Source organism: Rattus rattus, chromosome 16, assembly GCF_011064425.1.
Source record: "Rattus rattus isolate New Zealand chromosome 16, Rrattus_CSIRO_v1, whole genome shotgun sequence".
NCBI lineage: Eukaryota > Metazoa > Chordata > Mammalia > Rodentia > Muridae > Rattus > Rattus rattus.
In genome coordinates, this window is record NC_046169.1 from 22,702,520 (window position 1) to 22,730,512 (window position 27,993).

Consider the following 27,993-nt stretch of genomic DNA (forward strand, 5'->3'; position numbering starts at 1 on the left):
CAGTACCGGCAGAGGCCAAAAGAGGGCGTCAGATCCTCCGAAACTGGAGTTCCAGGTGGGTGTGGGCTGCCTGTGTGGGTGCTGGGAACTGAACTCAGGTCCTGTGCAAGAGCAGGATGTGCTCTCAACCTCTGAGCCGTCTCTCCCACTCCACTTTCATTTTCTTTATGTGGGTAGATCACAGCTTATTTACTGAATAACTCCATTCAGTCATTACTCATCTGATAGACCCCCAGATCATGTCCAGCGTTTGGCTATTATAGATAAAATTATAATGGACTTTAAAAAAACTCAGTATCCATGTATCTTATGTGTACATGTATTTGTGCCTGATTATATGTGTATATAGGTACCGGCAGAGGCCAGAAAAGGGTTTCAGATTCCTTGGATCTAGAAGCAAGCACCTGTGAACCATCCATTGTGCTTGCAGAGCACCCTGGATCCTCTGGGTGAACAACAAATGCTTTTCACCACTGAGCCATCTTTCCAGCCTCTACCGTGGGCATTCTGCCCAAGACTCGTACACTTGAGTTTTAATTTCTCTCGTATGAATATCTAGTGGTGTGGAGTCACTGTGCCACTGGGTGGCATGGATGTTTAACTCTTAAACTGTTTTACAGTTTGACAAACTCAAAGGTGAGCATTCCAGTTGCTCCCTGCTTTGGCCAGCATTCGATGGTGTCGGTTTTTCCATTTTAGCTGTCATGGTGGGCAGGGGAGGTATCTCCCCGTGCTTTGAAGACTTCTTGATTAATGTCCAGTATCTTTATTTCTGAGATAGTCGTCCTTACCAACCTGTAAAGCATCAATAGCCCCTCTCTACCAGCGTGACTCAGAGATGTTGGCAGAATGTATCTTGGTCATCAGTCATCTGCTTTGTTGACATGAATCGTGAGAACTGGTGCCCAGTTGCCTTTTTGGATAGGCATATTGAACTTCTGGAATTTGGCTCAGTTGGGGGCACAGCTCTGACCTCGCCAATGGTTTTCCACAAATGCCAGGATCGTTCTCCCTCAAAAGGCTGGAAATCAGGTCAGTCCCCATTGACGGAAACGGTCACTGCAAATTCTAAGGCCCTTCTAACTTGAGAGCCTGGAGAGCTGGCCTGTGCCTGTTTCTTGAAAACACTAGTGGGCTCCCCACCCCCCATTCCTGCCATCTGGCTGCTTTCCCCTCAGGAGGTAAGACTGAGAAAGCACACCCATCTGCTATTGGTTTCTGTTTGTGTTTAGATGTAGAGTTTAATTTGTATCAGAAAATAGCAGCATTTTTATTCCATTGATTTTTCTTTCTTTCTTATTTTTTTTTTTGTAAGAGGGAAGAATGAAAGCTGGGAAATGAGTTACAGGGAGAACAACTGAATAATAAGATAATGTGTTTTTGGTTGGTATGCTGTTACAAAAGTCTGCACGCTTCACTGTCCTCCCGTCTTTGTGTTGACACAAAGCAGCCCCGATTCTGGAACCAGCATGGTATTTTAGAGACATAGACCTTGTTTTTCATATATGTGTATATATCTTCTCAGTAAGAGAAGGAACTCCCCCAAGAAGTAGTTTTGAGCAGATAGGATGCCTATTTCACCAGCGAGAAATCTGAGGGTCACGGAGGTTTCCCAAGGAGCCCCAAGTTGCTGCACTAGGACACTGTGCCTGGGGAAGTAGGTTTTGCAAAGTGCAAATTTCTTGGTTTGTCACAAGGTACGTTTTAGTTATTATGCCCCATCCACTTGGGAAAAGGGGATATGGGGTTGGATTGTTAAGGACAAATCAAGCTTCTTACAGCAACTAGAGGACAGAGAAGGAAGGAGTAGGCTAGTTTGAAGAGACTCCTTAGTGACTTACCCTCCAGTGAGAGAGGGATGGCAAGATGGCTCAGAGGATAAAAGTGCTTGCTACCAAGGCTGATGACCCAAGTTCAAATCCCCATGACCCACATGGTCTCAGGGTCTCGTCTCTTCTCTTCTCTTCTCTTCCCTCCTCTCCTCTTCTCTCTGTCTCTCTGTCTCTCTGTCTCTCTGTCTCTCTGTCTCTCTGTCTCTCTCTCTCTCTCTCTCTCTCTCTCACACACACACACACACACACACACACACACTCACATACACACAGAGAGAAGGAGGGAGGGAGGCAGGCAGTTAGTTCCAGGATAGCCAGGACTACATAGGGAAATCTGTCTTAAACAATGGAGGAGGAGGAAGAGAAGGAGGAGGAAGAGGAGGGGGAAGAGGAGGAAGAGGAGAAGAAAGAGAACCCAGCACTTGAATTTACTTACTAGTGAGGATGTGGTGTGAGTGGTGATGATATTCTGGCCTCAGGGTCACCATGTCTCATTTAATCTCTGTACCTTCATTTCTCACCTATAAAATGAGGTTCTTAAGTGTGGGCTTCCGTCTCCTTTCCAGTCTCAGGACAGGCATACTTTTAATTCCAGAGCCATCTTTTTAACCCTATGTTTGAAGCTAGGTGAGCTACTTAACAGAGTGTGTGAATAGCGCAGATCAGTTTATTAGACTCGTCCCATCCCTTCCTCTCTCTTCTCTCCCCTCTCTTTCCTTCTCCCTTTTCTTTTCTGAGACAGGGTCTCATGAAGCCCAGGCTTGCCTCAAACTCACTGTGCAGTCAGGATGACCTTAAACTCCTGACCCTCTTTCCTCTACCTCCTGCTCCTGTGAGCCACCATATTTGGGTCACGTGGTGCTGGGGGAGGAGCTCAGGGCTTTGGGTGTGGCCAGGCAAGTGCTCTACTGAGTGAGTTACGCCCCTAACCCAGAATTCCCCTTTCTAAATTGTTTCCGGTTACCGCTGCTCCCGGGTTATGCTGGGCGAGTCCCTGCACTGGTCAGCAGCCTCTGTCCCAGCATTCCTGTTTCTGGCTGAGATCCATCTCTCTTCTCTCTCAGGAGTGACTCACTTAAGCACTTGAGTGTGCTGCTTGAACTCTGACGAAGTTGCCAAGGGACTTAAGCCTAATGGCCATGGCTGGAAGCGCTCTCGATGTTTCCTTGAACGATTTCACAAATGATCATTAATTTTCCATGGGACGACTTCAAGCGTTTGCATGGCCCCCTCGTTTGGCTCCTGTTCAGAGCACCACAGTTCTTACTATTGTCATTTTTAAAGCCCATTAGTACATGTAAGGGGCTTGAGGAAGTCTTCCCTGATTAGGGTTCATATTCTGTGTATCTATCTATTATCAATGTATCGATTTTCTATGCATATATCCATCATGTATCATTTATGTAGCTTTGTGTGTATGTATCTATGTGTGTATGTATCTTTATATGTATTTATGTATATGTGTGTATGTATGTATGTATCTACCTATCTACCTGCCTAACATTTATCCATCATCTCTCTCATCTACCCACCCTTACACTTTTATTCATTTACTCAATCTATCCATGCATCCAAAATTACCCACCCTTCCTTCTAGTCATCAATATACCCTGTTATCTGTTTCCCCATCCATCGTCTGCCCATCCACCCACTCATTTACCGCTTCATCCACTCTACATATCCACATGGTTGCTTACTTCCCTACTAACCCATGTATTCACCCTACATCAAATGCAGTTAGACGGTAGGGATATAAAGAAAACTTGGATCATGTTCCTCGATTCAGAGGATTATTGAACTGTAATAAAATCTCCTACTTCTTCTCCTTCTGGAGACAAAATGTGCACCCTCACACATTAGTCCTGGTGAACCGAGCTAATAGTTTAATCCATTAGATTAATATTGACCCTTCCTGTGCACACATCTCTTCAGAAAATGTTTTGGGAAATCTGCTGTCTTCTCGAAGTACAGGCACAAATGTTTCCAACCTGGTATCTTATGTTGAAAATCGATTCCTCCCAGAGAAGCTTTTCAGAGCCTCTCGGTGCCGATGACAGGAAGCTATTTCTCTGAATAAACCTGCTGCTGTAGCATCCTCTGTCAGCCTGTCAGGTTGTCTTAAAAGACCAGGGTCTGTTTCAGTAGGTCTGCCTTGTGGGTCCGGCATGATATTTCAGGATGGCATGTTTACAGCAATGGATTCCCCATCCACATGTGCCCTATTGTGTATTCCCATTTGCACACATCCCTATGACACATCCTAGAAAGAATTCCCCGGGATCCATTGACATAGCCACTTGCTGGTGTTTATTGGTATGTAAGGCTATAACCTGGGTACTACATGTCTACTGATAGTAATTGCTCTAATGATGCCTGTGTGTTCCTTTGAGTGAATATGGTCATGTGTATGTGTCTGCACACATACATGTATGTGCTTGTGGAGGCCAGAGGTGTCATTCTTCAGATACCATCTACACTGTTATCAGAGACAGTATCTCTCACTGGAACTCTGGGATCACTGATTAATTTAGTTTGGCTGGATCGTCCTGCCACAATCTCCCCAGAACTTGTATTACAAGCATTAGTCACCAAGCCTTGTGGTTTTAAAAATTTGCTCTGTTGTGTGTGTGTGTGTGTGTGTGTGTGTACATATGTGTACACATGTGTGTGTATACATGTGTGGGTGCCTGTGCCTGTAGATGCCAGAGTAGGACACAGGGCAACCTGATCCATCATTCCCTACCTCATTCCTTTGGGACAAGGTAGTTCATTGAGACTAGAGCTATCCCATTGTACAGCAGTCTCATATCTCTTGTCCTTACAGTGATGGGGATCGAACTCATGAGCCACCACTGCTGACTTATTTTTACATGGGTTCTGTTGACCAATACAAAGCCTTGTGCTTGCGTGGCAAGGACTTTATTGTCTAAACTGTCTACCTAGCCCCTGGAAGCTGGACTTTAAGTGGTTTCATCACCATAGGGCCTGAGGCCCTGCAACAGTGTTTACAGATTTGAGTTACAAACTTGGGTTAAAAACACCACAGTCATTTCTCCCTTTCTCTGTCCTGCTTCCACCTTTACGTGAGCACAGGAAGCTTTGTACATAGTTGCTGTCACTGTGTTCATTCAGTGTCTTCCTTTCTTCCCAGCATCATGTGGTAAAGGCCCTTTCTCACTTCTACATGGCTGTAAAAGACTTGACACCTTTATTTCTGGTCCATTGTTTATCTCTAGATAATAAGTTATTTCTGTTATTTTTTTGTTTTTATTTTGTTTTGTTTTATTATGGTGTTCTCTCCTACCTAAAATCTATACCACAGACACAAGAAAAACTGAGTTCTCTTCTGAATCACTTACAACATTTACAGGATGATATATATATATATATATATATATATTCTAATTTGGTAGTTTACTCTTATTATTTTGAAATTTGTATTCTCTGCCGTTCTGAGATGGAACCTCCTCAGGTCTGTTAGATGGTAGGCCAACATTCTGCCACCAAGCTAGCACTAACTTAATACATTTTAAACAGTACACCTACTGGTTGGACTGGCGTTGATTTAATTCATATCTCCGTTAAACCCATGTTCAGTTATTGGCTTAATAAAGAAGGGTGGCTGAGAGCCAGACACAGTGGCTTATGCTTGGAAACCTAGAACTTGGGGAGTTGAGGTCGGAGAACAGATATTGCCACGTGACCCTGCTTGACATAGTGATTTTGAGGCTAGTATAGACCATGAAATCTTGTCAAAACCAAACAAAAACCAAAAACCCCCACCAAAACCAACTGAAAAAAATCATCAACTTCAAGGCAACCACAAAAGGACCTGCTGCTCTTGTGTTCATGTATGTTCTAGAAGCCGGTAGAAGGCTTCCCTGTGCACGAACTATTTTTGGGCTCTCTGTGCCTCTGAGTGCTTTTTGTCATGTGTACACAGATTTTCTAATGTTGATATTGACATCTTTTCTGTGTGTTTCGTGCATTCTTAAGATTGCTAATTCCTCTAAAATTATATGCAGGATGGGACCACACACATTTATTGAATGAATGTTTATCTTCCCTCTGAAGCTTCTGTTATTAGTTTTAAAATCTCGAGTTACGAAAAGAATGTCATTTTGGTTTAGTCTATTTCTTCCTATTCAGCCTGTTGTACTTAGCCTTGTTCTCTCAATGGATTTAGATTGAATATGGATTTAAGCTAATCTTTCTTCATTTTATTCTTTAGTTTTAGATGTAAACGTGTGAGGCTGTGCTTTAGGATACTGCAGTGGAACTGGCTCTGTATTCGTTGTGTTCTCGTTGCTGTCGAAGAACACCTCACAAGGCACAGCTGAAGACAGGAAGGTCTTATTATGGTTCACAGATCAAAGATACATCCCATTATGGTGGGGGAGTCATGGTGGCGGTAGGGGAAGGTGTGGTGGCAGTAGGGTCACACAGCATCCACAGTAAGGAGGCAGAGAGAGAGAGAGAGAGAGAGAGAGAGAGAGAGAGAGAGAGAGAGAGAGACGCGACACATACTGAGGGTGGATCTTCCTTCCTCAGTTAATCTAATCTAGGAACTCCCTTCCTTACGGGCATGCCCCAAAGTGTGTCTCCTAGGAGGCTCAGGATCCTGTTGTCTTGACAACCAGTACAAGCCATCACAGAGAGTATTCTTTAAAAGAAATTTTCATTCATAATGCTAGATGCTTGGTTTTAAAGCAGTCTCACTGTATTTATGAAAATTTTGTGTTTAATGTGTTTTCTTATTTGAGAGTTTCCTTTTAACCCTCCCCTTTCCCAAATAGCAATTTGGTTTTCTCTTCTCCTCTTTGAACCTTCACATCATATTAAAACAAACAAGTATTTTAAAGATGCCCAGGGCAGAGGAGGTGTACAAAGGGACATTTTTCAAGGCAATGTAATCGGAAAGACTCAATCATACTTTCGGAAGTTATTTGGTGGTTGGCTGGTGACCATGATTGATCAAATCTGGGAGGATCAGGAAGCAGAGACAGGATAGAAATAGGGCACTCCTTGAGATCCATTTCCTCCAGCTATGGCCCCACCTCTGGGAGTTTACATAACCTTCAAACATACACCCATAGGAGCCCCACCAGCCAGCAAACCAACTGTTCAAAAGCCTGAACCTGTGGGGGACATTCCACATTCGAGCTGTAATTTCAGCAAGCAACATTCATTTGGATTTTAATGCAAAAACCAGAGCTCATCTTTCCCCCCAAACTCCTCATTATTTATCGTTTTACATTTTATTTTATTGGTTATTTTATTTATTTACATTTTAAACATTGTCCCCCAGCGCGGTTTGCCCTCTGCAAACCTCCTGTCCCATCCCCCCTCCCTTCTGCCTCTATGGGGGTGCCCCCACGCAACCCTCTCCCCCACTCCCACCCCACCGCTCTATCTTTGACACTGTAGGGTACCACATCCCACTCTTTTTATTCCTTCCTATGCTGTTGAATGACTGGGAATGGGGACAAATAACCCTTCTGCACTCTGCTGTGATCTGGAAGACAGCTGCCCTGTTTTGTTTCGTTGCTGTGTGATAGAAAGGCGATCATCTGGAAAAGTGAGTAGGAATGAGGTGGCTGCTGTGGGAACAGGTTGAGGGATGGGTGGTTGAATTTCATGCCCCGTGGAATCGTCTGAGCAAAGGCTTCAGGAAGGAGGAGACAGCATGCCCCCTAGAGAGTTACTGGTGCCTAGAGTTCAGAGGAGGGAGGAACTCTAGATAGAGCACGGTCCTGGAGGGCCTCATTTGACTATTCACGAGTATGAACTTACACTTGAAGACACCCTGAGCCTCTGAAGCTGAGCCAGCATTTGTTTGAAATAGACTGGTCTGCCTCTGCCATGGTGGCGCCGCCTCCCCGAAATCCCAGTACTTGCAGCATGAGTTTGAGGCTAGCCTGAGCTACATTATGAGGCCCTGTATCAACTAAACCTCAAACGATAATGACAATCATTATAACAACAACAGTAATGGTGATGGTGACTTTGAAGGATTGCAGGGCATACCTCTTTCTGTCTCTTGTCTCACATAAATGTTTGGAGCCATTGGTGTAATGGAGGGGCTGGGGGTGTGTGTGTGTGTGTGTGTGTGTGTGTGTGTGTGTGTGTGTGTGTGTGTGTAATAAAGACACAGAAGGTACCTATGGCCCTGGGGGAATGATGAAGAATGGGGGAAGGTTCTACCCATCGATTCCTGTAACTGAAAACCTCAACCACACCAATAAATTCTCAAACTACAGAGGATCAAACCCACTGTCTGATGTATGCCAAACAAATGATATCCTGCTGTGTCACGCCCACAGCCCCTCCCTGGGGGATTCTGGGTAGGAGCTCTACTGCTGAGCCACACCTCTAGCCCCTCCCTGGGGGATTCTGGGTAGGAGCTCTACTGCTGAGCCACACCTCTAGCCCCTCCCTGGGGGATTCTGGGTAGGAGCTCTACTGCTGAGCCACACCTCTAGCCCCTCCTTGGGGGATTCTGGGTAGGAGCTCTACTGCTCAGCCACACCTCTAGTCCCTCCCTGGCGGGCTTATAACACAGTCTGGGTCGGTGTATCCTCTGTATTTAAAATCATGTATTTGTATCTTTCTTTCTGATTTGAGCCAGCGCGTTATTTGTACAGCCTTATGTGGCCTTTCAGGAACAGGGATCTTAATTTATGACATTATATTCATACACAACAAATAACCGATTTACGAGTCCTTAACTTGCTGCTTTTGTTGAATAATTGGTGGGTCAGAGGTTGTCTGGCTTCTTCCGAAGAAGGCTAGGGAGGGAGTATTTTTAGCTCTGAGGGCCATATGGTCTCTGTCACAATGACACAGCTTTGCCATGTCACGTGAAAACCTCTGTAGGCTATGTAAACAAAGGAGTGTGGCCCCGTTCCAATAAAACTTTATTTTTAGACAGCAAAATTTGAATCTCCTGTGATTTCCATATGTCACTAAATACCTGTCAGCTCTCTGTTGCTAAAAACTCTAAGCTCAACCTCAGATGGAAAATACATAGGAGAAACAAAACAAAACAAAACAAAACAAAAAAAACCCCTGGATTTTTCTTATCATTGTTCCCTAAATAATATAATATCACAACTGTTTACATGCATTTACATTGTATTAGGTATGCTAAATAATCTGGAGCTAACTCAAGGTAAACAGCAGATAGATTATATGCAAATATATTGTCTACTCTATGCAAATTACATGCAAATATGATACTCTTTTACATAAGGGGTTTGAGCAACTTCTTGGTATCTTAGGGTATAGATGGGGGGACTGGGGCAGACATCCTTCCCCACACCAAAAGGAGATTATATTATTCTTCCTTGGATATAAAAGTTAGCATGCAATATTCTTTTCAGCTTGGGGACCTTGCATAAATAGGAATTAATCTGGGTTTGAGCTTCAGGTTAACGTCTTCTGGCTTAGGTATCTACTGAATTCACTTTCCTCCCCACTGTGGCCAAACGGCTGACAAAAGCAACTGAAGTAAGAAAGGGTTTGTGATGGCTCACAGTTTGAGGGCAGAGTCCATCATGGCGGCCGGATGGCTTGGGCAGGGGCAGCGGGAACGTGAAGCAGCCGGTAAGCATCCACAATCGGAAAGCGTTGAGAGATGAACGCGTGGGACTTCCTTCCTCAGTTAAGCCTCCCTGGAAACACTCTCAAAGGACATACTTCTAGGTGATTCTAAATCCATTGAAACGGACAGGTTAACCTTTACAGATATGATCGAGGGTTATCTACACAGCTATGGTTTACTTAGCTAAGTGCTAGGTACTGCGTGCGCTTGTCCCGTGTTGACTTGCATAGTTTTCACGAAAGCTCTGAACCATTTATTTATTTGTATGGGGCGACCTCAGCTGAGATGAGATCTCCTTGAGGTCATTTATGACTTGCCTAATAAAAGGAAGCAATCGGCACTGAGGACTGTGTGCCCGAGTTTAGTTTTAACTGTAAAGCCCTTATTCTTGAATTTGTGGGATTAATCGTGGGTAAAGTGTGCAGTTGTAGAAAGGTATTCCTGTTCAATTAGTAGCTGAGTTCCCCTAGATATTCAGAAAGTCTTGTCATTATTTTTCTCTCCTTTTTATCTTTATGTTCCCCTTCCTTTCTTCCTTCTCCTCTCCCTCTGTTCCTTCCTCCTCATTTCTCCTTCCTTTTCTCTACTTTCTCCCTTGTTCCTTTCTCTCTTTTTCTATCTCTTTCTTCTCCTCTCTTTCCTTTCCTCTCCCTTTCTCCCCCTCCTCTCCCCTTTCTTACCCTCTCCTCTCCTCTCCTCCCTCCCCTCCTCCCTCCCCTCCCTCCCTCCTCCCTCCTCCTCCTCCTCCCCCCCCTCTCTCTCTCTCTCTTTCTCAGTATCTCACTTCATAGCCCTAGCTGCTATCCTGGAACGCCATGTGGCCTGCATGCAATTACAGATGTGGATCACCACAGCTGGCTTAACCATACTGTGACAGGAAGAAAAGATTGTCTTGGGGCTTAAATCCGATTCCACCCTTCCAAAGTTCAGTGATCTTCAAATGAACAGCCCTTTCTTTCATTCAGTTTTCTCACCTGCGACATCGGAGCATGAAAAATCCTAACTAGGGATCCCATGACTGAGTGTAAGTAAGGTATGCAGTCCATGGTTGATACGTATAAATAAGCATCATGGGAAGATAGAATGAATTTCTCTGTGACAGTGTTTAACCCATAGTATAGATGCTGGCAGGATTGCTCAGTGGTTAAGAGCACTTGCTGCTTTTGCAAGGAACACAAGTCTGGTTTCCTACATGTATATCATGTGGCTCACAACTGCCTGTAACTCCAGCTTTAGGGGTTCTGGGGTTCTGATGCCCTCTTCTAGCTTCTTCAGGCACTTAACATGAGCATGCACACACATGTGCACACACACACTTGCACACACACACACTCACACACACACTTGCACACATACTCGTGCTCACACACTCGTGCACACACACACACTGGCGCATACACAGAGGCACGCTCTCACACACACATTCATGCACGCATGAATGTAAGCCTATGCATATACATTAAAATGAAAGAACACATAAACTGCTGCCAAAAGATTCATCCTTTGCTCTGTGTGGGTGGTCTTGCTTTGGAAAGGGAGCCATTTTATAGGCTGGCCCAGCATCCTTCACATTTTTCCTACTTTCCAAAAGGCAACTGCAGAACGATCCCTTTGTTTACATAACTTTTACTACATTGTTGTGATTACAGGATACAAATTATCACATACCTGCTGTGGGCGAGGAGATGGCTCAGGGGGTAAAGCAAGTGCTTGCCATCGAAGGATGAGGATCAGATCTCCAGAGCCCATGTAAAGCCAGATACAAGTATGCATCTATAATCCCAGCCCTGCCATGAGATGGGAGGCAGAGACAGGGGAATGCCCAAAAGCTTGTGGCCTAGCCTGGTGGACACACAGCAGTGAGACCTTGTCTCAAATAAGGAGGAAGGTAAGGATTAGCTCTTGAAGCCACTCTCTGACCTCTACATGCATGCCATAGCATGTATAAACCCCCATTCACACACATCGTTCACACAAAGGTCTCGTACATACATGAATACAAAGAAATCAGTCACTGTGCCATGCCCTGACAGCTGTTAAAAGGGCCCCAAAGCTCTCAGACGGAGGGGAGTTTCTGGAGTCTCTGTGTCTATATATGTACATTTTTTCTTTTAGAAATGCATTTCATCCGTCTAATTAATATTTTATTTGAATTTTTCTTTCTCGTTGGCTTTCTATTTTAAACTTTTATGAGAACATATCAGTTATCACTGGAATGACCTGTTTTGTGGTGTGTGACTGGGCTTAGCTTTCATGAGTAAATTCTTCAAGCTGTCTCGTGTTCTTTTTCATATCTAACCCTGTCATAGATTTTTTTTTCCATTTTTTGTTTAAATTTACTATAGGAGTTCCTCTTTATATGTATGTGTCTGTACATATATACATATATATGCATATATGCACATATATGTATATACATATGCACACATAAATATATGTAAACATGTATATATGCATTTGTGAAGAAAAACAGTTTTTATGGTCATTTATCACTCTGAAAATTTTCTAAAATGTTTATTCACACATAATCTGAGAGTTTGACTTCTTTCATAATTACTCCTCTTGGTGCTGGAGCAGTTAAGAGCACTGACTGCTCTTCAAGAGTCCTGAGTTCAATTCCTAGCAACCACATGGTGGCTCACAACCATCTGTGATGGGATCTGATGCCCTCTTCTGGTATGTCGGAAGACAGCGACAGTGCACTCCTATACATAAAAGTAAATAAATAATTTTTTTAAAAATTACTTTTTTTCTTTAAGGTTTCTTTAAAGTTTAATACTATGCCTGTGAGTGATTGCATGCGTCTCAGAGCAGGGCACCCCTGGGGATCTGAAGAGGACATCCAGTCCGCTGGAGCTGAAGTTAAAGATGCTCATAACCAAACCAACATGGGTGCTGGGAACCAGACTCAGGGCCTCTGCAAGAGCAGAAGGGCTCTCATTGCTAAGCCATCCCTTGGGCCCTCCAATTACTTTCCTGTACTTATTGACTTACTGTATATTACCAATGATATTGTAGTTGTTTCCTTTCAAGCAGGAATTAACCAGGCTGGGGGAGATAGCTCAGTGTCGCCACTCCAGCCTGCCAGGGTCAGTCCACAGCGCTGGACAATGGAGGAAAGAAAATTGTCTCTCTTCATCTAATTCCTCCTAACTTTTCACTGATCTAATCTTACCAGTTGTATGCTCCGGATAGCTTTCTTCTTCCTCTAGCTCTTCTAGATCATAAAAACCCTGCAGCATAATCTTACGTCAGAGATTCTAGCAAGCTCTTGGCGTCTAGAATTAGATTTGATTTACGGAGTGCTGTTTCTGCACCTGTGTGTATGCGCGTTTGCACGAGTGTGCTCATGCGCAGAGGCCAGAGGTTGGTGTCAGGTGTCTCTCTCTGTTGAGTCTGTTTTATTTCCTGAGGCCTGATTTCTCACTGAACTTGCAATTTGCCAGTTTGGCTGGGGATCCCCTGTGCATGCCTGCTTCCTAAGTGCTGGATCTCGGGATCACACGATCACATAAAAGCCACTAGGTACGTGTGCACACCCTGTTCTTCACATTTCCTTGGAAAAAGCTTTACTCACTGCTCCATCTCCCAGCCCCAGGGGTCATCCAGTCCCTTGCTCCCCAGTGCTGGGATTACAAGTGTAGGAGACCATGCTCAGACTCCCCACACCCCCCAGTCTGTGCGCAGGCGCACTCACCCTCGCACGCACGTATGTACGCATGCGCACGCACTCACGCACAAGGACACGGACACGCTCACGCACACGCACATGTAGGAGGATGTAGAGGTCTGATAACAACCTTTGGAATCTTTGGGCGTCAGTTCTCTCCTTTTACCTTGTGGGTCCCAGGAATTGAAATACTGACCTTGGGTGTAAGTTAAGGTGGTGATAGCTGGTCATTTATAGATTCATTTATTCAACTAGTGATCCATTCACTTACCCATTCATTGCAAGGGTCCTGTGCATTACTGACTGAGTTATCTTCCTAGTCCCTGTTTGTTTCAACAGTCCCCTGTCCCGGTGGTTCTCAACCTGTGGGTCGCGACCCCCTTGGAGGTTGCACATCAGGTATCCTGCATATCCGATATTTACATTATGATTCATAACAGTAGCAGGATCACAGTTCTGAAGTAGCAAAGAAAATAATCTTATGGCTGAGGCGGAGTCATCACAACATAAAGAACTATATGAAAGGGTCGCAGCATTAGGAAGATGGAGAATCATTGTTTGTCTACAGTTTGGTTTTGCTGTTGGTGATGGTGGTGGTTTTTTGTTTGTTTGTTTTTTTTGCCGGGGATCAACATCAAGGCCTTGTACACTATTCTACCTTGGAGCTATGCCCCAAGACCTTTCCCTTGTAATTTTTTAGAGCCCGACAACCTGTCTAGATATCTTTGCCTGTTGGAATAACTCTGAATACTACTTTTATTTATTTATTTATTTATTTATTTATTTATTTATTTATTTATTTATTTTGTAGGCTGTGCAGCAGACTGTAGCTTGACTGTGGTTTACATAACCAGTCTGCTACTGACGGATATGAAGATGCTCCCATTTCTGTCCTCTCTCAACCATTCCTGCAGTCACCATCCTCGCCGCAGACCTTCTGCGGTATTTATAGTGTTTCTCCACAGAGAAACCTAGAAATAGGGTTCTCCCTCAGAAGTCGTATACTTGTCAGATTGTCATAGATACCGTTGCCCTACTTAGACTCAACTGTGAGCTTGACACAGCCTAGGGTCACCTGAGAAGGGGGGTTTTGGTTGAGGAGTTGGCCAGATCGGTGGGCGTGTCTGGGGAAGATTGTGGTCGTGGTTCCTCAATGGAGGAGGGTCCAGCCCACTGTGGGAAGGTAGTCGTGAGGTAAAAAAAGAGATAGCTCAGCGTGCTTGTTAGGTTTTGTCAACTTGACACTTTCTTGGTCAACTGGAAAGAGTGAACCCCAACGAAGAAAATGGCTCTACCAGACTGGCCTAGATAAGCAAATCTTTGGAGACATTTTTCTTGATTGATGAGTGACAAGGGCCATGGGTTGTACAAGAAAGCAAGGTGAACAGCATGGTGAACAGTACTCCTCCATGGTCTCCGCTTTGGTTCCTGCTCGAGTGGCTGCCCCCACATAGTCAATGGCAGCCTGTGACCTGGCAGTATCAGTCAGAGAAACCCTTTTCCTCCAAGTTGCTTTTGGAAGTTGGTTCTCCACCTTTCTAACACTTCGACCTTTTGAAACCGTTCCTCATGTTGCGGTCACCCCAACCATACAATCATTTTCGTTGCTACTTCCTACCTGCAATTTTGCTACTGTTAGGAAGTGTCAATATCTGTGTTTTCTGGTGGTCTTATTTGACCCCTGTGTAAGGGTCATTAAACCCCCCAGGTATCTCAACCCACAGGTTGGGAAACACTGGATTAGAGTGTTCTATTGCATCAACAAAAGAAAACCAGTAGCAACCGATTGTTCTCCCAATAGTGCTACATCAGGGAGAGAATTCCATTTCCATTTTCTGTCTGTTTACCCAGAGTTCTTTATTGCCACTATTTTGTATTCTAGATATTAATCCTTTGTTATGTTTTAGTTTGAATGGCAAATATTTGCTTCTAGTGTTCCACTTGGCTTTTAGGTTTCTCACTGGTTTTTATTTTTTTTTTATTTTTTTGTTTTGTTAATCTCGTTTTCCCAGTGCAATGAAATTTCTCAATTTCTTTGCATACTTCAGGTGTTTCCATGTCTGAAATGCAATTTTCTGACTTCCTCGTAATTTATTTCAGCTCTTATTACTATGTCCTCAGACGCCCGGGGATGCATTGTTTTTCTTGTATTTAGGAAGAAGGTACTAACGTTGGAAAGTTCCTACGCATTATGGAGTAGAACAGTACAGCCCTCTGGGATAGGTACTCAGGCAGGTGGACAGCTGTTCTGTTTTTTGTAGCTTGAATTGTATTCCCCTCAAAATTCATTTGCATGACTGTGTGTGTGTGCACAGTCTTTTTATATATCCAACCTGTGTGTGCACATTGATATGAATGTATGTGCATTGTGTGCATGTCTATGTATGTGAAGACCAGCTTCAGATGTTACCCCCTCAGGCCCTGTCCATCATTAATTTTTGAGACAGTGTCTCTCACTGACCTGGAACTTACAAAATAGGTTAGGCTGGCTGGCCAGCATGTGTTAATCACAAGACACGGGAGGAGGAAGACCCTTGACCCAAATCATCATGGCCAAATTAAAGTAATCAATTAGTGAAAGCAAACTTTTTAATCTTTGTAGAAGAGCTGCCTTTCCCTAAGAAGATGTCTGAGGGGTCAATACTGAACGTGAAGAAGACAAAGTTCTTTGTTTGATTCTTGAGAAAGATTTTTTTTTTCTGTGTAGCCTTAGCTGTCCTAGAACTCCCTCTGTGGGTCTGGCTGGTCTTTCATTGATAAAGACCCACCTGCCTCTTTTTCCTGAGCATGAGCCACCACTGCCAGGCAAGACAAGATTTTTATAGCTCAAGAATAGAGAGTTGGGGTTGGGGATTTAGCTCAGTGGTAGAGCGCTTGCCTAGCAAGCACAAGGCCCTGGGTTCGGTCCTCAGCTCCGGAAAAAAAAAAAAAAAAAAGAGAGAGAGTTACCCAATGGGGGGAAGGGATTGGTGGGAAATAAGTAGGGTTACAGGAGCAGAACACAGCGTAACAATCGTTCTAATGGTCACCTAGACCAAAGACATGGTTGTGAGGTGAAGATAACAAGGTAGTCATAACAACAGGTAGTCATAGCAACAGGTAGTCATAATAGCAGGTAGTCATAACAGGACAGTCATAGGTGGACATCATAACCTTTTGAAACAAAACTTGGGTTGCCAGATGATTAGAACACAAGTTTTTGAAACAGACATGATCGCCATTCCAGGAACAGGCAGTACAGAACCATTTGTAGTTAGCATTACAGGTGGGGCACAGCCCAATCCTTGAGAGACAGAGGTTTTAACCATAAACAGGAATGAGCTTGGTTTATCTTTACAGTGAGATGGCTTGTAAGCCTCCATCTTCACAAATGCAGGGAGGCTACCCATGTCCCCTTCTCTAGTACTCGATGGGATGATAAGCATGGTCCATTGGGCCTACCTTACTTTACATGGTCCTAAATATCCAGCTCAAGTACTCCTGCTTGCAAGGCAAGCAATTTACCAACTGGGCTGTTTTTAATACACGCTAGCCTATAGTTTCCATGATAAAGTCCAGTGAAACCTTGAAAAAAGATTTCCATATGACAATGATCACCACAAAACTTTAGGCATACCTACATAGACACTCCCTATCAATGTAGCACCCGTGACTTTTATAAGGATGCAGGACGCATTCTATTGGCTGATAAATAGCTTGGGACAAGGACCTGAAGAGGAAGAACTTGTAACAGGCATTAAAATAGATTCTACTAATGGAGGATGCGAATCACACCGGACCCCTTTCAGAAGGATGGATTCTATTCACTAAGAGACAAAGCTCAGGATTGGTGGGGATTTGGGAAGGCTGGTTCCATGGAATAGCCAAAAGATCACCAGGGTTTCAGAGAATAGTCCCTCCAGCCTTTGGGAAACAAGGCATCAGTCACGCTCTTCCTTTAAAGAAAATAGTCCCCCACATTGGACAAACCTGGTTCCTCGGATGCTTTCTTTAAGCTGTGCCCTCCTATACCTACTGGAGATTGAATTCAGGTTGTTGACTGGCAACGTCCTTTACCCACAGGTTACCCACTGTTGCTGGCCCAACTTTGATCATTTTGACGGTTGGGTATGTGGTTGCCATGACGCAAAGTAAGAGCTTTCCATCTGGTGTCTTCTCATCTGTAGCCGCGCTCTCTTCTGCTTTCCTTCATGAGCTGAGGTAGTACTGGGTCCTCCCCACATGGATCTGTTTGATTCTAGACTTCTCAGCCTCCACAACTGGGAACCCAAAGAAACGTCTCTCCTTTTAAGCGACCCAGCCTCAGGGATTTGAGGACAGCGACGGAAAACAGGCTAATACAAACTGTGTGAAGAAGGGGAAACACCCTCATTTTTGTTCAGTCTGCTTCCTACCGCTGTGTCAGAACACTTCGAACACAGGGTAAGGAAGCGTGGCCAAGGTGTACCCTGGGAAATTATGCCCTGCAGCTGATCGAGCATCAAAGAGATCAGATAGGGGGAGAGGAGAGGAGTGAGGACCTGGGAAACAGATAGAGGCAAACAAATGGCCATGTAGACGGGCAGACAGACAAGGAGCAGAGAGAGAGCCACGGGGGCAGAGAGAAGGAATGTGGAGAGGGTGCTGGGGGTGGCTGGTATCCCTTCCCCCCTCCCCGCCCCCCCCCACATACCTGACACACCTGGCTGAGGCGGGTGATGACATACACAATTGCTAGATCCCTGGGAGCAGGCCAGTGGAATTGCCTGTACACTAACAGAAAAGGTTTTTGTTTTTGTTTTTTATTGGCTCACCAGATAGACTCCATTGCTTTTGGATTCAAAATGAGGCCAAAAAAAAAAAAAAAAGTAGAATAAATATATAAACAAAATCATGGCAGGGAACACACTGTAGGGCAAATCTGTTCACCTCATAGTGGCCAGGAAGAGGAGAGAGAGAAAGATAGATGGGGGAGGTGGGAATGTGGAAGAAAGAGAAAAGAGGAGGAAGAGGGGGAGAGAAGGAGGAGAAGGAGGAGGAGGAGGGGAGGAGGATGAGAAGGAGGAGGAGAAGGAGGAAGAGGAGGAGGAGGAAGAGGAAGAGGAGAAGGAGGAAGAGGAGGAGGAGAAGGAGGAGGAGAAAGGGGGAGAAGGAAGAAGAGGAGGAAGAGGAAGAGGAGAAGGAGGAAGAGGAGGATGAGAAGGAGGAGGAGAAGGAGGAAGAGGAGGAGGAGGAGGAGGAAGAGGAAGATGAGGAGGAAGAGGAAGAGGAGGAGGAGGAAGAGGAGAAAGAGGAGGAAGAGGAGGAGGAGAAGAAGGAGGAAGAGGAAGAGAAGGAAGAGAGTTCAGAGAGAAGATACCTCTTTCCAGGGCACACCCCCATGGTCCTACCTTCAACAGGGGAGCCTTGAGGGGACACCTCAGATTCAAACCACAGCACTTCTAGAGAAGCAACTAGAAGGCAGTTTCTGCCTTTCCTCGGGGGATGGTGTGTTGTGAAACAGGACAGCTGGCACTGTGGCAACCACTCTGCCACTGTGAGTTCAGAGAGACATCGCCATAGCGTCTCTGGGACTGAGGCCAACCCTGGTTGGAAGAGCACACCCAGTGAATCTCTCTGGGTTTTGTTTGAGTCGCTGCTGTGGAAAGCCTCACTCAGCCTCCTTACACATCCCACACATGGACCAAAATACTCCCTTTATTACTGGAGCCAATTCGTAGAGCTTTTCCTGGCACCTTTGTTAATAATACAGTCTTTTTTTTTTCTAAGAAAAATTGTACATTCCTACCTTACGTTTGCAGGCGGAGAACGCGACAGTTTATTGTATCCGAATCGATCTGCAAATATTTTGAGGCAAACACCATCTTACTCTGTTTCTGGGCCAGAAAGAGCTTTCTGCTGCTTAATGATGGTAAAAATTACATAGGAAACTGCCTTTGTTTGACATCTGAGATGTTCAGGGCTGTAAACTCCCCGCCACAGGCCTTCTCTCAGTTAGAAATGCCAATTAAGTTGAGTCAATAAATAAGGCTGCATGGTAGTCTCCACGCACAGAGCAGTGCTGTACTGCTCCACTGAAGAAATTTCCGAAAATCCCTCATTGAGGTGAATAACACAACCTCCTTTAGACCAAGACATTGGATCTTAGTAAATTATTTCAAGAAACTAAATGCATTTAGGATTCTCCAGAATAGAAGTTATAGTATCTATCTATCTATCTATCTATCTATCTATCTATCTATCTATCTATCTATCTATCTATCACCTATCTATTCATCTACCCACCTACCTATCATCTATCTATATATCTATGTATCTATCATCTATCTCTCTATTCATCTACCCATCTATCATCTATCTATTCATCTACCTACCTATCTATCATCTATCTATATATCTATGTATCTATCATCTATCTCTCTATTTATCTACCTATCTGTCTGTCTGTCTATCTATCTATTATGTATCTATCTATCTATCATTTATCATCTATTCATCTACCCACCTGTCTATCATCTATGTATCTATGTATCTGTCTATCATCTATCTCTCTATTCATCTATCTATCTATCTATCTGTCTATCTATCTATCACCCATCATCATTCTATTCATCTACCCACCACCTATCATCTATCTATGTATCTATGTATCTATCTATCATCTATCTCTCTATTCATCTACCCACCTATCTATATCTATTTATATATCTATGTATCTATCATCTATCTATCCATCTACCCACCTATATATCATCTATCTATCTATCTATCTATCTACCTATATATCTATGTATTTATCATCTATCTATCTATCATCTATCTATTCATCTACCCACCTATATATCATCTATCTGTATCTATATTAATATATGTATATCTATATCTAAATAGACAGACAGACAGACAGGACTATTAGAATGATTTAGAGGCTGTGACCCAGCAAGTTCAACAATGGCTATCAACAGAAGGTCTAAGAATCCGATAGTTGTTCAGTTCACAGGACTGGATGTCTCAGCTGAAATTGAGTGTAAACCAAAATCCTGAAGTAGGCTCTAACGCTAGTGAAGAATAGCCAGCGAGAGCAAGAGCAAGCAGGAAAAGCGAACCACCTTCCTTAGGCTGCCAGCACAAGGCATGGCCCAGATTTAAAGGAGGGTCTTCCCATCTCAAAAGATAAGGACTAAAGGTACATCTCCTCACTTCATGGATCCAGACTAGAAGTGGAGTCTTCCCACATCAAATGATTTAATTAAGAAGGAGAGAAAAAAAAAAAAAAAACAACTCTCACAGCTATGCCCAGTCACTTGGCTTGCAGTTAATGCCACATGTAGTTAAGGACAACCAAGAATAGCTATCACACTAAGTCTACAATTATGTGTATGCAGGAGGGAATGTGCCAGGCCCCACTGTACTGCTAATAAGACCTGGGAATAATTAGTATATGCTGAACGTGACCAATGATGGGTAATTTGTTAAATTAGTTATAACGCTTTTATGAATCGGCCTACTGCGCAGCCATAAAATAGTGATATTGATGCTTATTTTTTTTAAGTCTTCTTCCCTTTAAATTCAACATGCTGCTTAACTTGAAGTATGAACAAACATAAATGCCCTTCCCCCACATTGTCCCTCAGAGTCCACTTCATACACTCTGCTTTGCCACCAGTCCCTTGACTCTCTCTTCAGTGATGGTGAGGCAGACTCTTTCCTAAGGGAAGGGAAATCCATGGCTTGTTACCCTTTCTGATCAGGACTGTGTTGGCGAGGCAGGTGGTGAAACCATTGCAGTTGGTATCCTCCACATGGTTACTTTGGATATAACACAATGTTTATAGCATTCTGTTGTGTTAGAACAAAGGCGAGTTGTAACACGGTAAGTAAAGTATGATAGCACTTAAAACATATAGTGTAGGGCTGGAGAGGTGATCCAGCAGGTAAGAAAAGCACACACCACTCTTGTGGAGGACCCAGGTTCAGTTCCCAGCACCTACACGATGGCCCTGTAACTACAGCAATCTATAACAGTGGCTCCAGATATCCAATGCCGTCTTCTGGTCTCTGCAGGCACTACACTCTCTCTGTAGCCACTATATGTGTGTGCACATACCCCTCCCCCACCCTCAGACTTATACCATACACACAAAAACAAATCATAAAAATGATATATATCCATAAATGTTAAGTAAGGAATCTTGAGTTCCCCCTATATGTGTGCATGAGTGTGAATATACACACGTGCCTATGCACATGTATGTGTGCGTGTGCCTGTGTGGTGTGCGTTTACATGCACATGTCTGCATATGCATCGTGGAACCCAAAGAATGACCCCAGGTCTTATTCCTCAGGAGCACTGTATACCTTTTTTTTTTTTTTTTTTTTTTTAAAGAAACAGGATTTCATTGGTCTGAAGCTCAAAGCTTAGTCTAGGATAGATGGCTGGCTGGTGGTACCTTCCTATCTCTACCTCCCCAGAACTAAGATTATGAGCTCATGATACTTTACGTGGCCCTTTGAATAGGTTCTAGGGACTGGACTTAGATTCTCTTACAAGGTGAGAACTTTAGACTGAGCCATCCCTCACCTAGATCCTTTCTGTGATTTTGTTTATAATTTGTCTAAGTCAAATCCCTATTATTTATGAAGACCGTATTAATGAAACTAAGACAAAATTAGTTATAGGACACTACTGACCTACTCTAGAAATGTAAAAATTTTAACAGTGAGTAAAATGGGCATGGGGTACTTCATTAATATTGTGCATATTCCAGTACATTCTTGGGGATCTGTGATTTGGAGATCCCATGACTCCCTATTCTGCTGTGGTTTCAATATTACTTGCCCCCCATTAAAATTCACGTGGAAGTCTGATCCCTAATACAGCAATGTTAGGAAGTGGGAAGGTTTCGGAGACCATGGGTCAAGCCCTAAGGAGTGGACTAGTGCCTTTCTCACAGGATTGGTTCCTTCAAGAGTAGGTTGGTATGTTTTTTTTTTTTTTTTTTGGTTCTTTTTTTCGGAGCTGGGGACCGAACCCAGGGCCTTGCGCTTCCTAGGTAAGCGCTCTACCGCTGAGCTAAATCCCCAGCCCCGGTTGGTATGTTTTCTTTCAGGCATGATAATTGCCATTTTAGAGTAGAGAGTACCACAGCCTGGTAACCATGGCAACTAATTAAGACCAGCTAGAGGTATCTCAGTCTACAGGAATGGTCTTGGAGCTATTGATACTCATGGGTAGATCCAGGAGAGTTCGGAAGATCCTTAGCTGGATTTTCAGTTATTATGTCTTCATATAGTCCCCAGCTGCAAGGGATCTTGGGAGATGCTAAGGTGTCTAGGAAATGGGAAGTTAACGGAAGGAAACTCTATCATGTAGCTTCCATGAGATCACCATTTACCATGGGGTGGGACTTTGTGATGATGCAGCTGCTTTGGGGTCACCCCACACTCCTGTAGGTAGCCCCATTACCCATGTTCTGAACATAAATCCAATTAACTCATTCATGGACTGAGCTACACGTGGATGGGGTAATTACTTTGGTACTGGAGTCCTATCTATAGTGAGTAGATGTCTGCTCTTATCTCCCCAGGAAAAGGTAATAACACCCTTATGGTCTGTCACTTTCTCATGGTCTAGCTTGGGAACCCTGGAGAGGACACAGCTCATCTTTGAGATGACACTAGGGCTGAACTCATAGTACATAGGCTTGTGTCTCACCCGAGAACTTTCATTTCCTGTCATCATCGGTCCTGTGTTCTTTTGGGACAGGATGAAGTGGGCTTTTTTCTCTACTTGGCAGCTACACAATTAATAAATAACTTAGAACGTACCTAGCAAGGTCTGGAAGGCGTCATTAACGGGGATGGTTTCTCTGTGGAAAAAACATGTCCCCCAACAGGCTCATCTGTAGGAGGAACACTTGGTCCTCAACTGGCGGTGCTGACGGAGACGTGACAAAACTACTAGAGGCTCAGCTGGAAAAAGTGGGTTGTCGCGAGGGAGTTCTTCATGGTTATCGGCTGGCTCTCCATGTATGGGCCTAGCTCTCTTTGTTTTCTAACAGCTGCCATGATGTAATTAACCATGTAAATCTCAAACTGCCTCTTGAACGTCGGGCGCCTCCCACCACCATGGTGGACTGCATCCCCTGAACTATGAATCCTTTTTTCAGGTGGTTTCCGTCAGGTGTCTATCACCATGAGAACAGTGACGAGGAACAGGAATGAGGGAACAGAATGAGGAAACCTTCCTAGTCCTCTCAGGTCTTGTTTGGAAATGAAGTTGGAATGTCGATGTTTGCTCATCTGTCTGAAATCACCAGACCCACACACCTTCAGACTACAAGGAAGCTGGGGTAGAGGGTCATCATGTCCCTACAGCCTCTGAGGCCTTCCTCAGCATCTGTGGCTAACTCTTTCAGGGGTAAACACTGGGAGATCCCCAGGGCTATCTGGATGCTGACTTATCCTTCTAATGGATGCTCCAATGGACCACGTCCCGTACCTTTCTCCTGCTTTTCCATGGACACACAATTCAGGCGCACTGGACTCACTTTCCTTTTTTTTTTTTTTCGGAGCTGGGGACCGAACCCAGGGCCTTGTGCTTGCTTGGCAAGCGCTCTACCACTGAGCTAAATCCTCAACCCCTGGACTCACTTTCCATAAGCTATCCATTATGCCTCTTTGGCAAGGGGCCTCCGTTATCCCTCCTGCCCCTTTGCCTGATGGCTTCATTCTGTCTGCTCCCACCATTTGATTTGATTTGATGGTGTTGCAGCATGAGGCTCCCACATCATTTCTGCCTGTTAAGCAAACATGTATTTCTGGGATGGATGTTTTTAATTGAATGAAACCGAGTCTAACGAGGGTCAGCTGTAGCTGTGAAATTTTTTTATGAGCCATTTGCTGAGAAGCACATCCAGTGCAGCCTTCTGCGTTTGGCCAAGAGAGTCAGGTGGAATCCTTATGGTAGCACGCAGATCAAGGCTTTTCTGGCTTTGTTGTGCTGAGGTTTCTGGCTGTGGGCCACCCCGGTGGTGGCCTTGTGACATGCCCTTTTCTCTAGGCTCCTGTTTCACTGGTATAAATAGGAAGTAATTTGCTCAATAGAGGAGAGACAGTGGCCCTGGAAGACCTCTGTTTGGCACATGTTCCAAAGCTCACCTTCAAGAACCAGTTGGGCAAGGAAGGAAGACCTTGCTCTCTCTCTCTCTCTCTCTCTGTGTGTGTGTGTGTGTGTGTGTGTGCATTTGTATGTGTACACGCACATACATATGTATGTTAGTGTATGTATATGAAATAGGTGTGTGTCAGGAAGTGAGCTGGAAGACCCACCCCCTTCGTAGGCTTGGTGACTCTGAGGCCTAAATTTCCAATGTAGAAGCCATTGCATATGTCTCCTGTAGCCGTGGCAACGAATCGCCACACTTAGTGGCTCAAAACACTAGAAATGTATTCACTCACAGTTTTTCCAGAAACCCAAGTTCAACACCTCTGGGCTAAGGCCAAGGTGTCGCCATTATCACGTTCCCGCTGGAGGCCAGGGAGCAGAATCTGTTCCTTGATTCTTCCAGCTTCTTCCAGAATCTTCCAGCTTCTAGTGGCTGAGACACTCCTTGGCTCTTGCTCCCATCATTCCTTTCTTTAAGGCCAGCGGCGCCTTCAAGTCTTGGCTTCCTCTTTGCCTCAGTCTTGGCTTCCTCTTTGCCTCAGTGTCTTCTCCCTAAGTGTATATGTTGGACCCTCTTCTCCTTAGAACAGTGGTTCTCAACTTGTGACTTACGATCCCTTCGGGGTGACATATCACATATCCTGTATATCCAACATTAACATTGCAGTAGCAACATTTCAGTTATGAAATAGCAGCGAAAGTTACTTTATGGTTGGCGGTCGACACGACACGAGGAGCTGTATTAAAGGGTCGCAGCATTACGTCAGAACCACTGACGTCGAATAACATAGGATTATATTCAGGGCTGTGTTAGTGACTTTTTGTTATGGGGACAAACACCTGACAGGCGTAGTTTAGCGAGAGAAAGGATTCATTGGGCACATAGCTTCAGAGGCCTCAGTTACGGAGGTGTGGAGGACCTAGCCAGGCCTCTCACATCATGGCAGACAAGACTCAGAGAGCATGGAGAAGGGGCCGGGGATAACACACCCCCTCCAAGGTCATGCCACCAGTGACCTACTTACTGCAGCCAAGTTCCACCTCTCTCCTTGAGTTTCGAGAACGTCCCAAAATAGCACCACCAAATGTTCAACACATGGGATTGTGGGAGAAAGTTTGTATTTAAACTGTTAGAAGAGTCCACACATCTCAGTCAAGACAGTCTTCCCAATCAAGGGACTTTACATTACCACCCCTAGACTGAGTGTTTCCATATAGGATGATTTCCCCAGGCTTCAGGGGATGGGATTAGGTTTCTTTGGGTGGCCATCTTTTAGCCTATCACAACCCACCCTTAAAAACCTACAATTTTATCCTTAGCCTGTTGTTGTAAAAATATATAAATAAAAAGAATAGTTGTCTATTTCCCCCGCTAGGTCCAGCACGGCCGTGCCCCAAGATATCTGCTAGATACCTTGGCGGAAACACATCCCAGCCGCACACTTTCCTATATTCAAACCCTCACATAAAAGAACACACAACACAATAATCTTTGATCCAATTGATAAGATATAATTGCCCACTTAAACATACAAAGGCCGGTACCATCCATCCCTTAGGAACATTGATAACAACCTGTAAATACACAGAGCAGAATCTTAACATCACCTGCCATGGCTTCTCCGCCCCGCTCTCCCTCCTGTCTCCTCCTTTCTCTCTCGTCTCCTCCTCTTTCTTCAAACTTCTCTCCCACCCATCCTTCCTTCTCCTCCAATGACAGGCCTCCTTCTATCCTGTACCTGCCCCTCACCTGTACTTTACAAATTCAATAGGGAGGTTCTGGTGAAGTCACCTGAGTTCTGAGTCCTTGACCAGGCAGCTGTCCTTGGGGGTAGTGGAATTAGCATCAAAATACAGATAACTTCAGGGCAAACCACAATATTAGCCGATATAGGTTGAATAACCTTTACCTTAAATTACTTTGGATCAGAATTGTCTTAGATTTTGCTTTTAGATTTAATATTAGATGTTTGACTATTTGCATATATATAATGAGGAATGACGGGACCAGGCACAAATTGAAAAGACAGGATCACTGATGTTTCATATATGTCTATATGTTCCCAGAAGGTAATCTATCTCTCTTGCGCATGTGCATATGTGTATGTGTGTGTTGAAAGGATGCATGTGTGTATGTGTGTGTGAGTGTGTGTTGAAGGGATGAGTGTGTGTGTATGTTGAGGGGATGCATGTGTGTGTGGGGGTATACATGTATGTGTGCCTATGTGTGTGTATATGGAAGCTAGAGGTCAACCTTGGGTTTCGCACCACCTTGTTTTCTGAGACCAGGTCTCTCACCATCCCAGAATGCTTCCGTGCTCCACCGTACTGGGATGGTAAGCACATGTTACTACGTGCTGCTTTTGACATGGGATGCTGGGGTTGAACCAAGGTCCTCATGTATGTATCACACACTTGACTGAGCTGACTGTCCGGTGCTACCTGGAAGGTAATTTTGTATAATACTTTTAGTTCACCTGAAGTTAGGTTGTCAGCCCTCCCAGGAGAGTCGGTATGGGGTTTTCCACATATAAAATCATGTTGACCTTCAGAAGGCTTTGGATTTTGGAACATTCTGGGTTACACGGTTTCAGATTAGGGATGTCCAATCTGTGTCTGATGCCTGTGTCTCAGTTCACGGTCGCTTTTCTGGTTTACCAAAGACATGGCCCAGTTCTGACCTATGAGATCGGGGCAGTTCATTGGGCAGGAATCTGGGGGGGAAACTGTCTTCCCTGACAAAGAGAAAATAGGAGAAGTTCCTGTTACCATGACCACGTGTGTGTGTGTATGTGGGGGGGGATTCACGTGTACACTTTTGGGTGTGCATGTGGGAGGCAGAGGAGACTCTCAGCTGCTGATCCTCAGGAACTATCCTCTTTAACGCTTTTGAGACACACTTTCTCGTTGCTCTGGATCTCAGCAAACAGGCTCGACTGGCGACCGCTGGAGATCTGCTTGTCTCTGCCTCCCCGGTGACCACGGTACAAGCTCCCACCAGCATCTTGGACTTTACATGTGGGCATAGAACTCAGATCCTCATGCTTTCCAGACAAGAAGCCCTTAACCAACTAAGCTATCCCCCAGCCTCATCTGTGCCTTAGCATTTCTATCTCATGACCAAATTCTATGTTCATGCCCTGGCTGGATTCCCTTATTTCATTCATCCCTTCATGCACGCTTTCTTGAGCTTCAACCAGTTTATCCCTGTCCCCTGTGTCAGTTCATTGAGAAGGTCTGTCCCTGGCCTCTTTAAAGTCTGTGAGCGTGATGCCAACCATTCTTTCGAATTCTGTCTTGAATGTCATCTAAGCCTGTCGTCTTTGGGAACCATTGCGATGAGACTGATGTTGTCTCAGCATTACCCTGTTCTCTTGTTATTGCATCTATTTCTAGAATTAGACCCAGGCATATGGATGTAGGCTGTTGGTTGTGTTTCCAGCCCATCTGACAAGGCTAATGATTAGAGGCAGCCAGTGAGAGAATGTGTAAGGGAGACTGGAATGGAGGAGGGGGTTTCTGGCTAAGGGGCTGTCTTGTCCTGTTTCTTGTAGCCTGGGCCATCTCGTAAGTCTGTCTTGCCCAATCTTTTCTTTGCTAGCCTGGGGCAACTAATTGAGGATAGGCTATAACAGGCTCCTAAGGCTAGAGAGAGGTCACGGTCTGGGTAGAGGGATTTTGCCTAGTCCCCACTGGGCCAGGCAGACTTACATGGAGTCTTTCATCTGGAACAGGCTTCCAG

General features: G+C 44.5%; 1 protein-coding gene across 1 annotated transcript in view; it reads left to right on the forward strand.

The window, feature by feature from the left end:
- Galnt17 (polypeptide N-acetylgalactosaminyltransferase 17) overlaps positions 1–27,993 on the forward strand; it is a 447,965-nt gene that overhangs the window by 53,082 nt on the left and 366,890 nt on the right.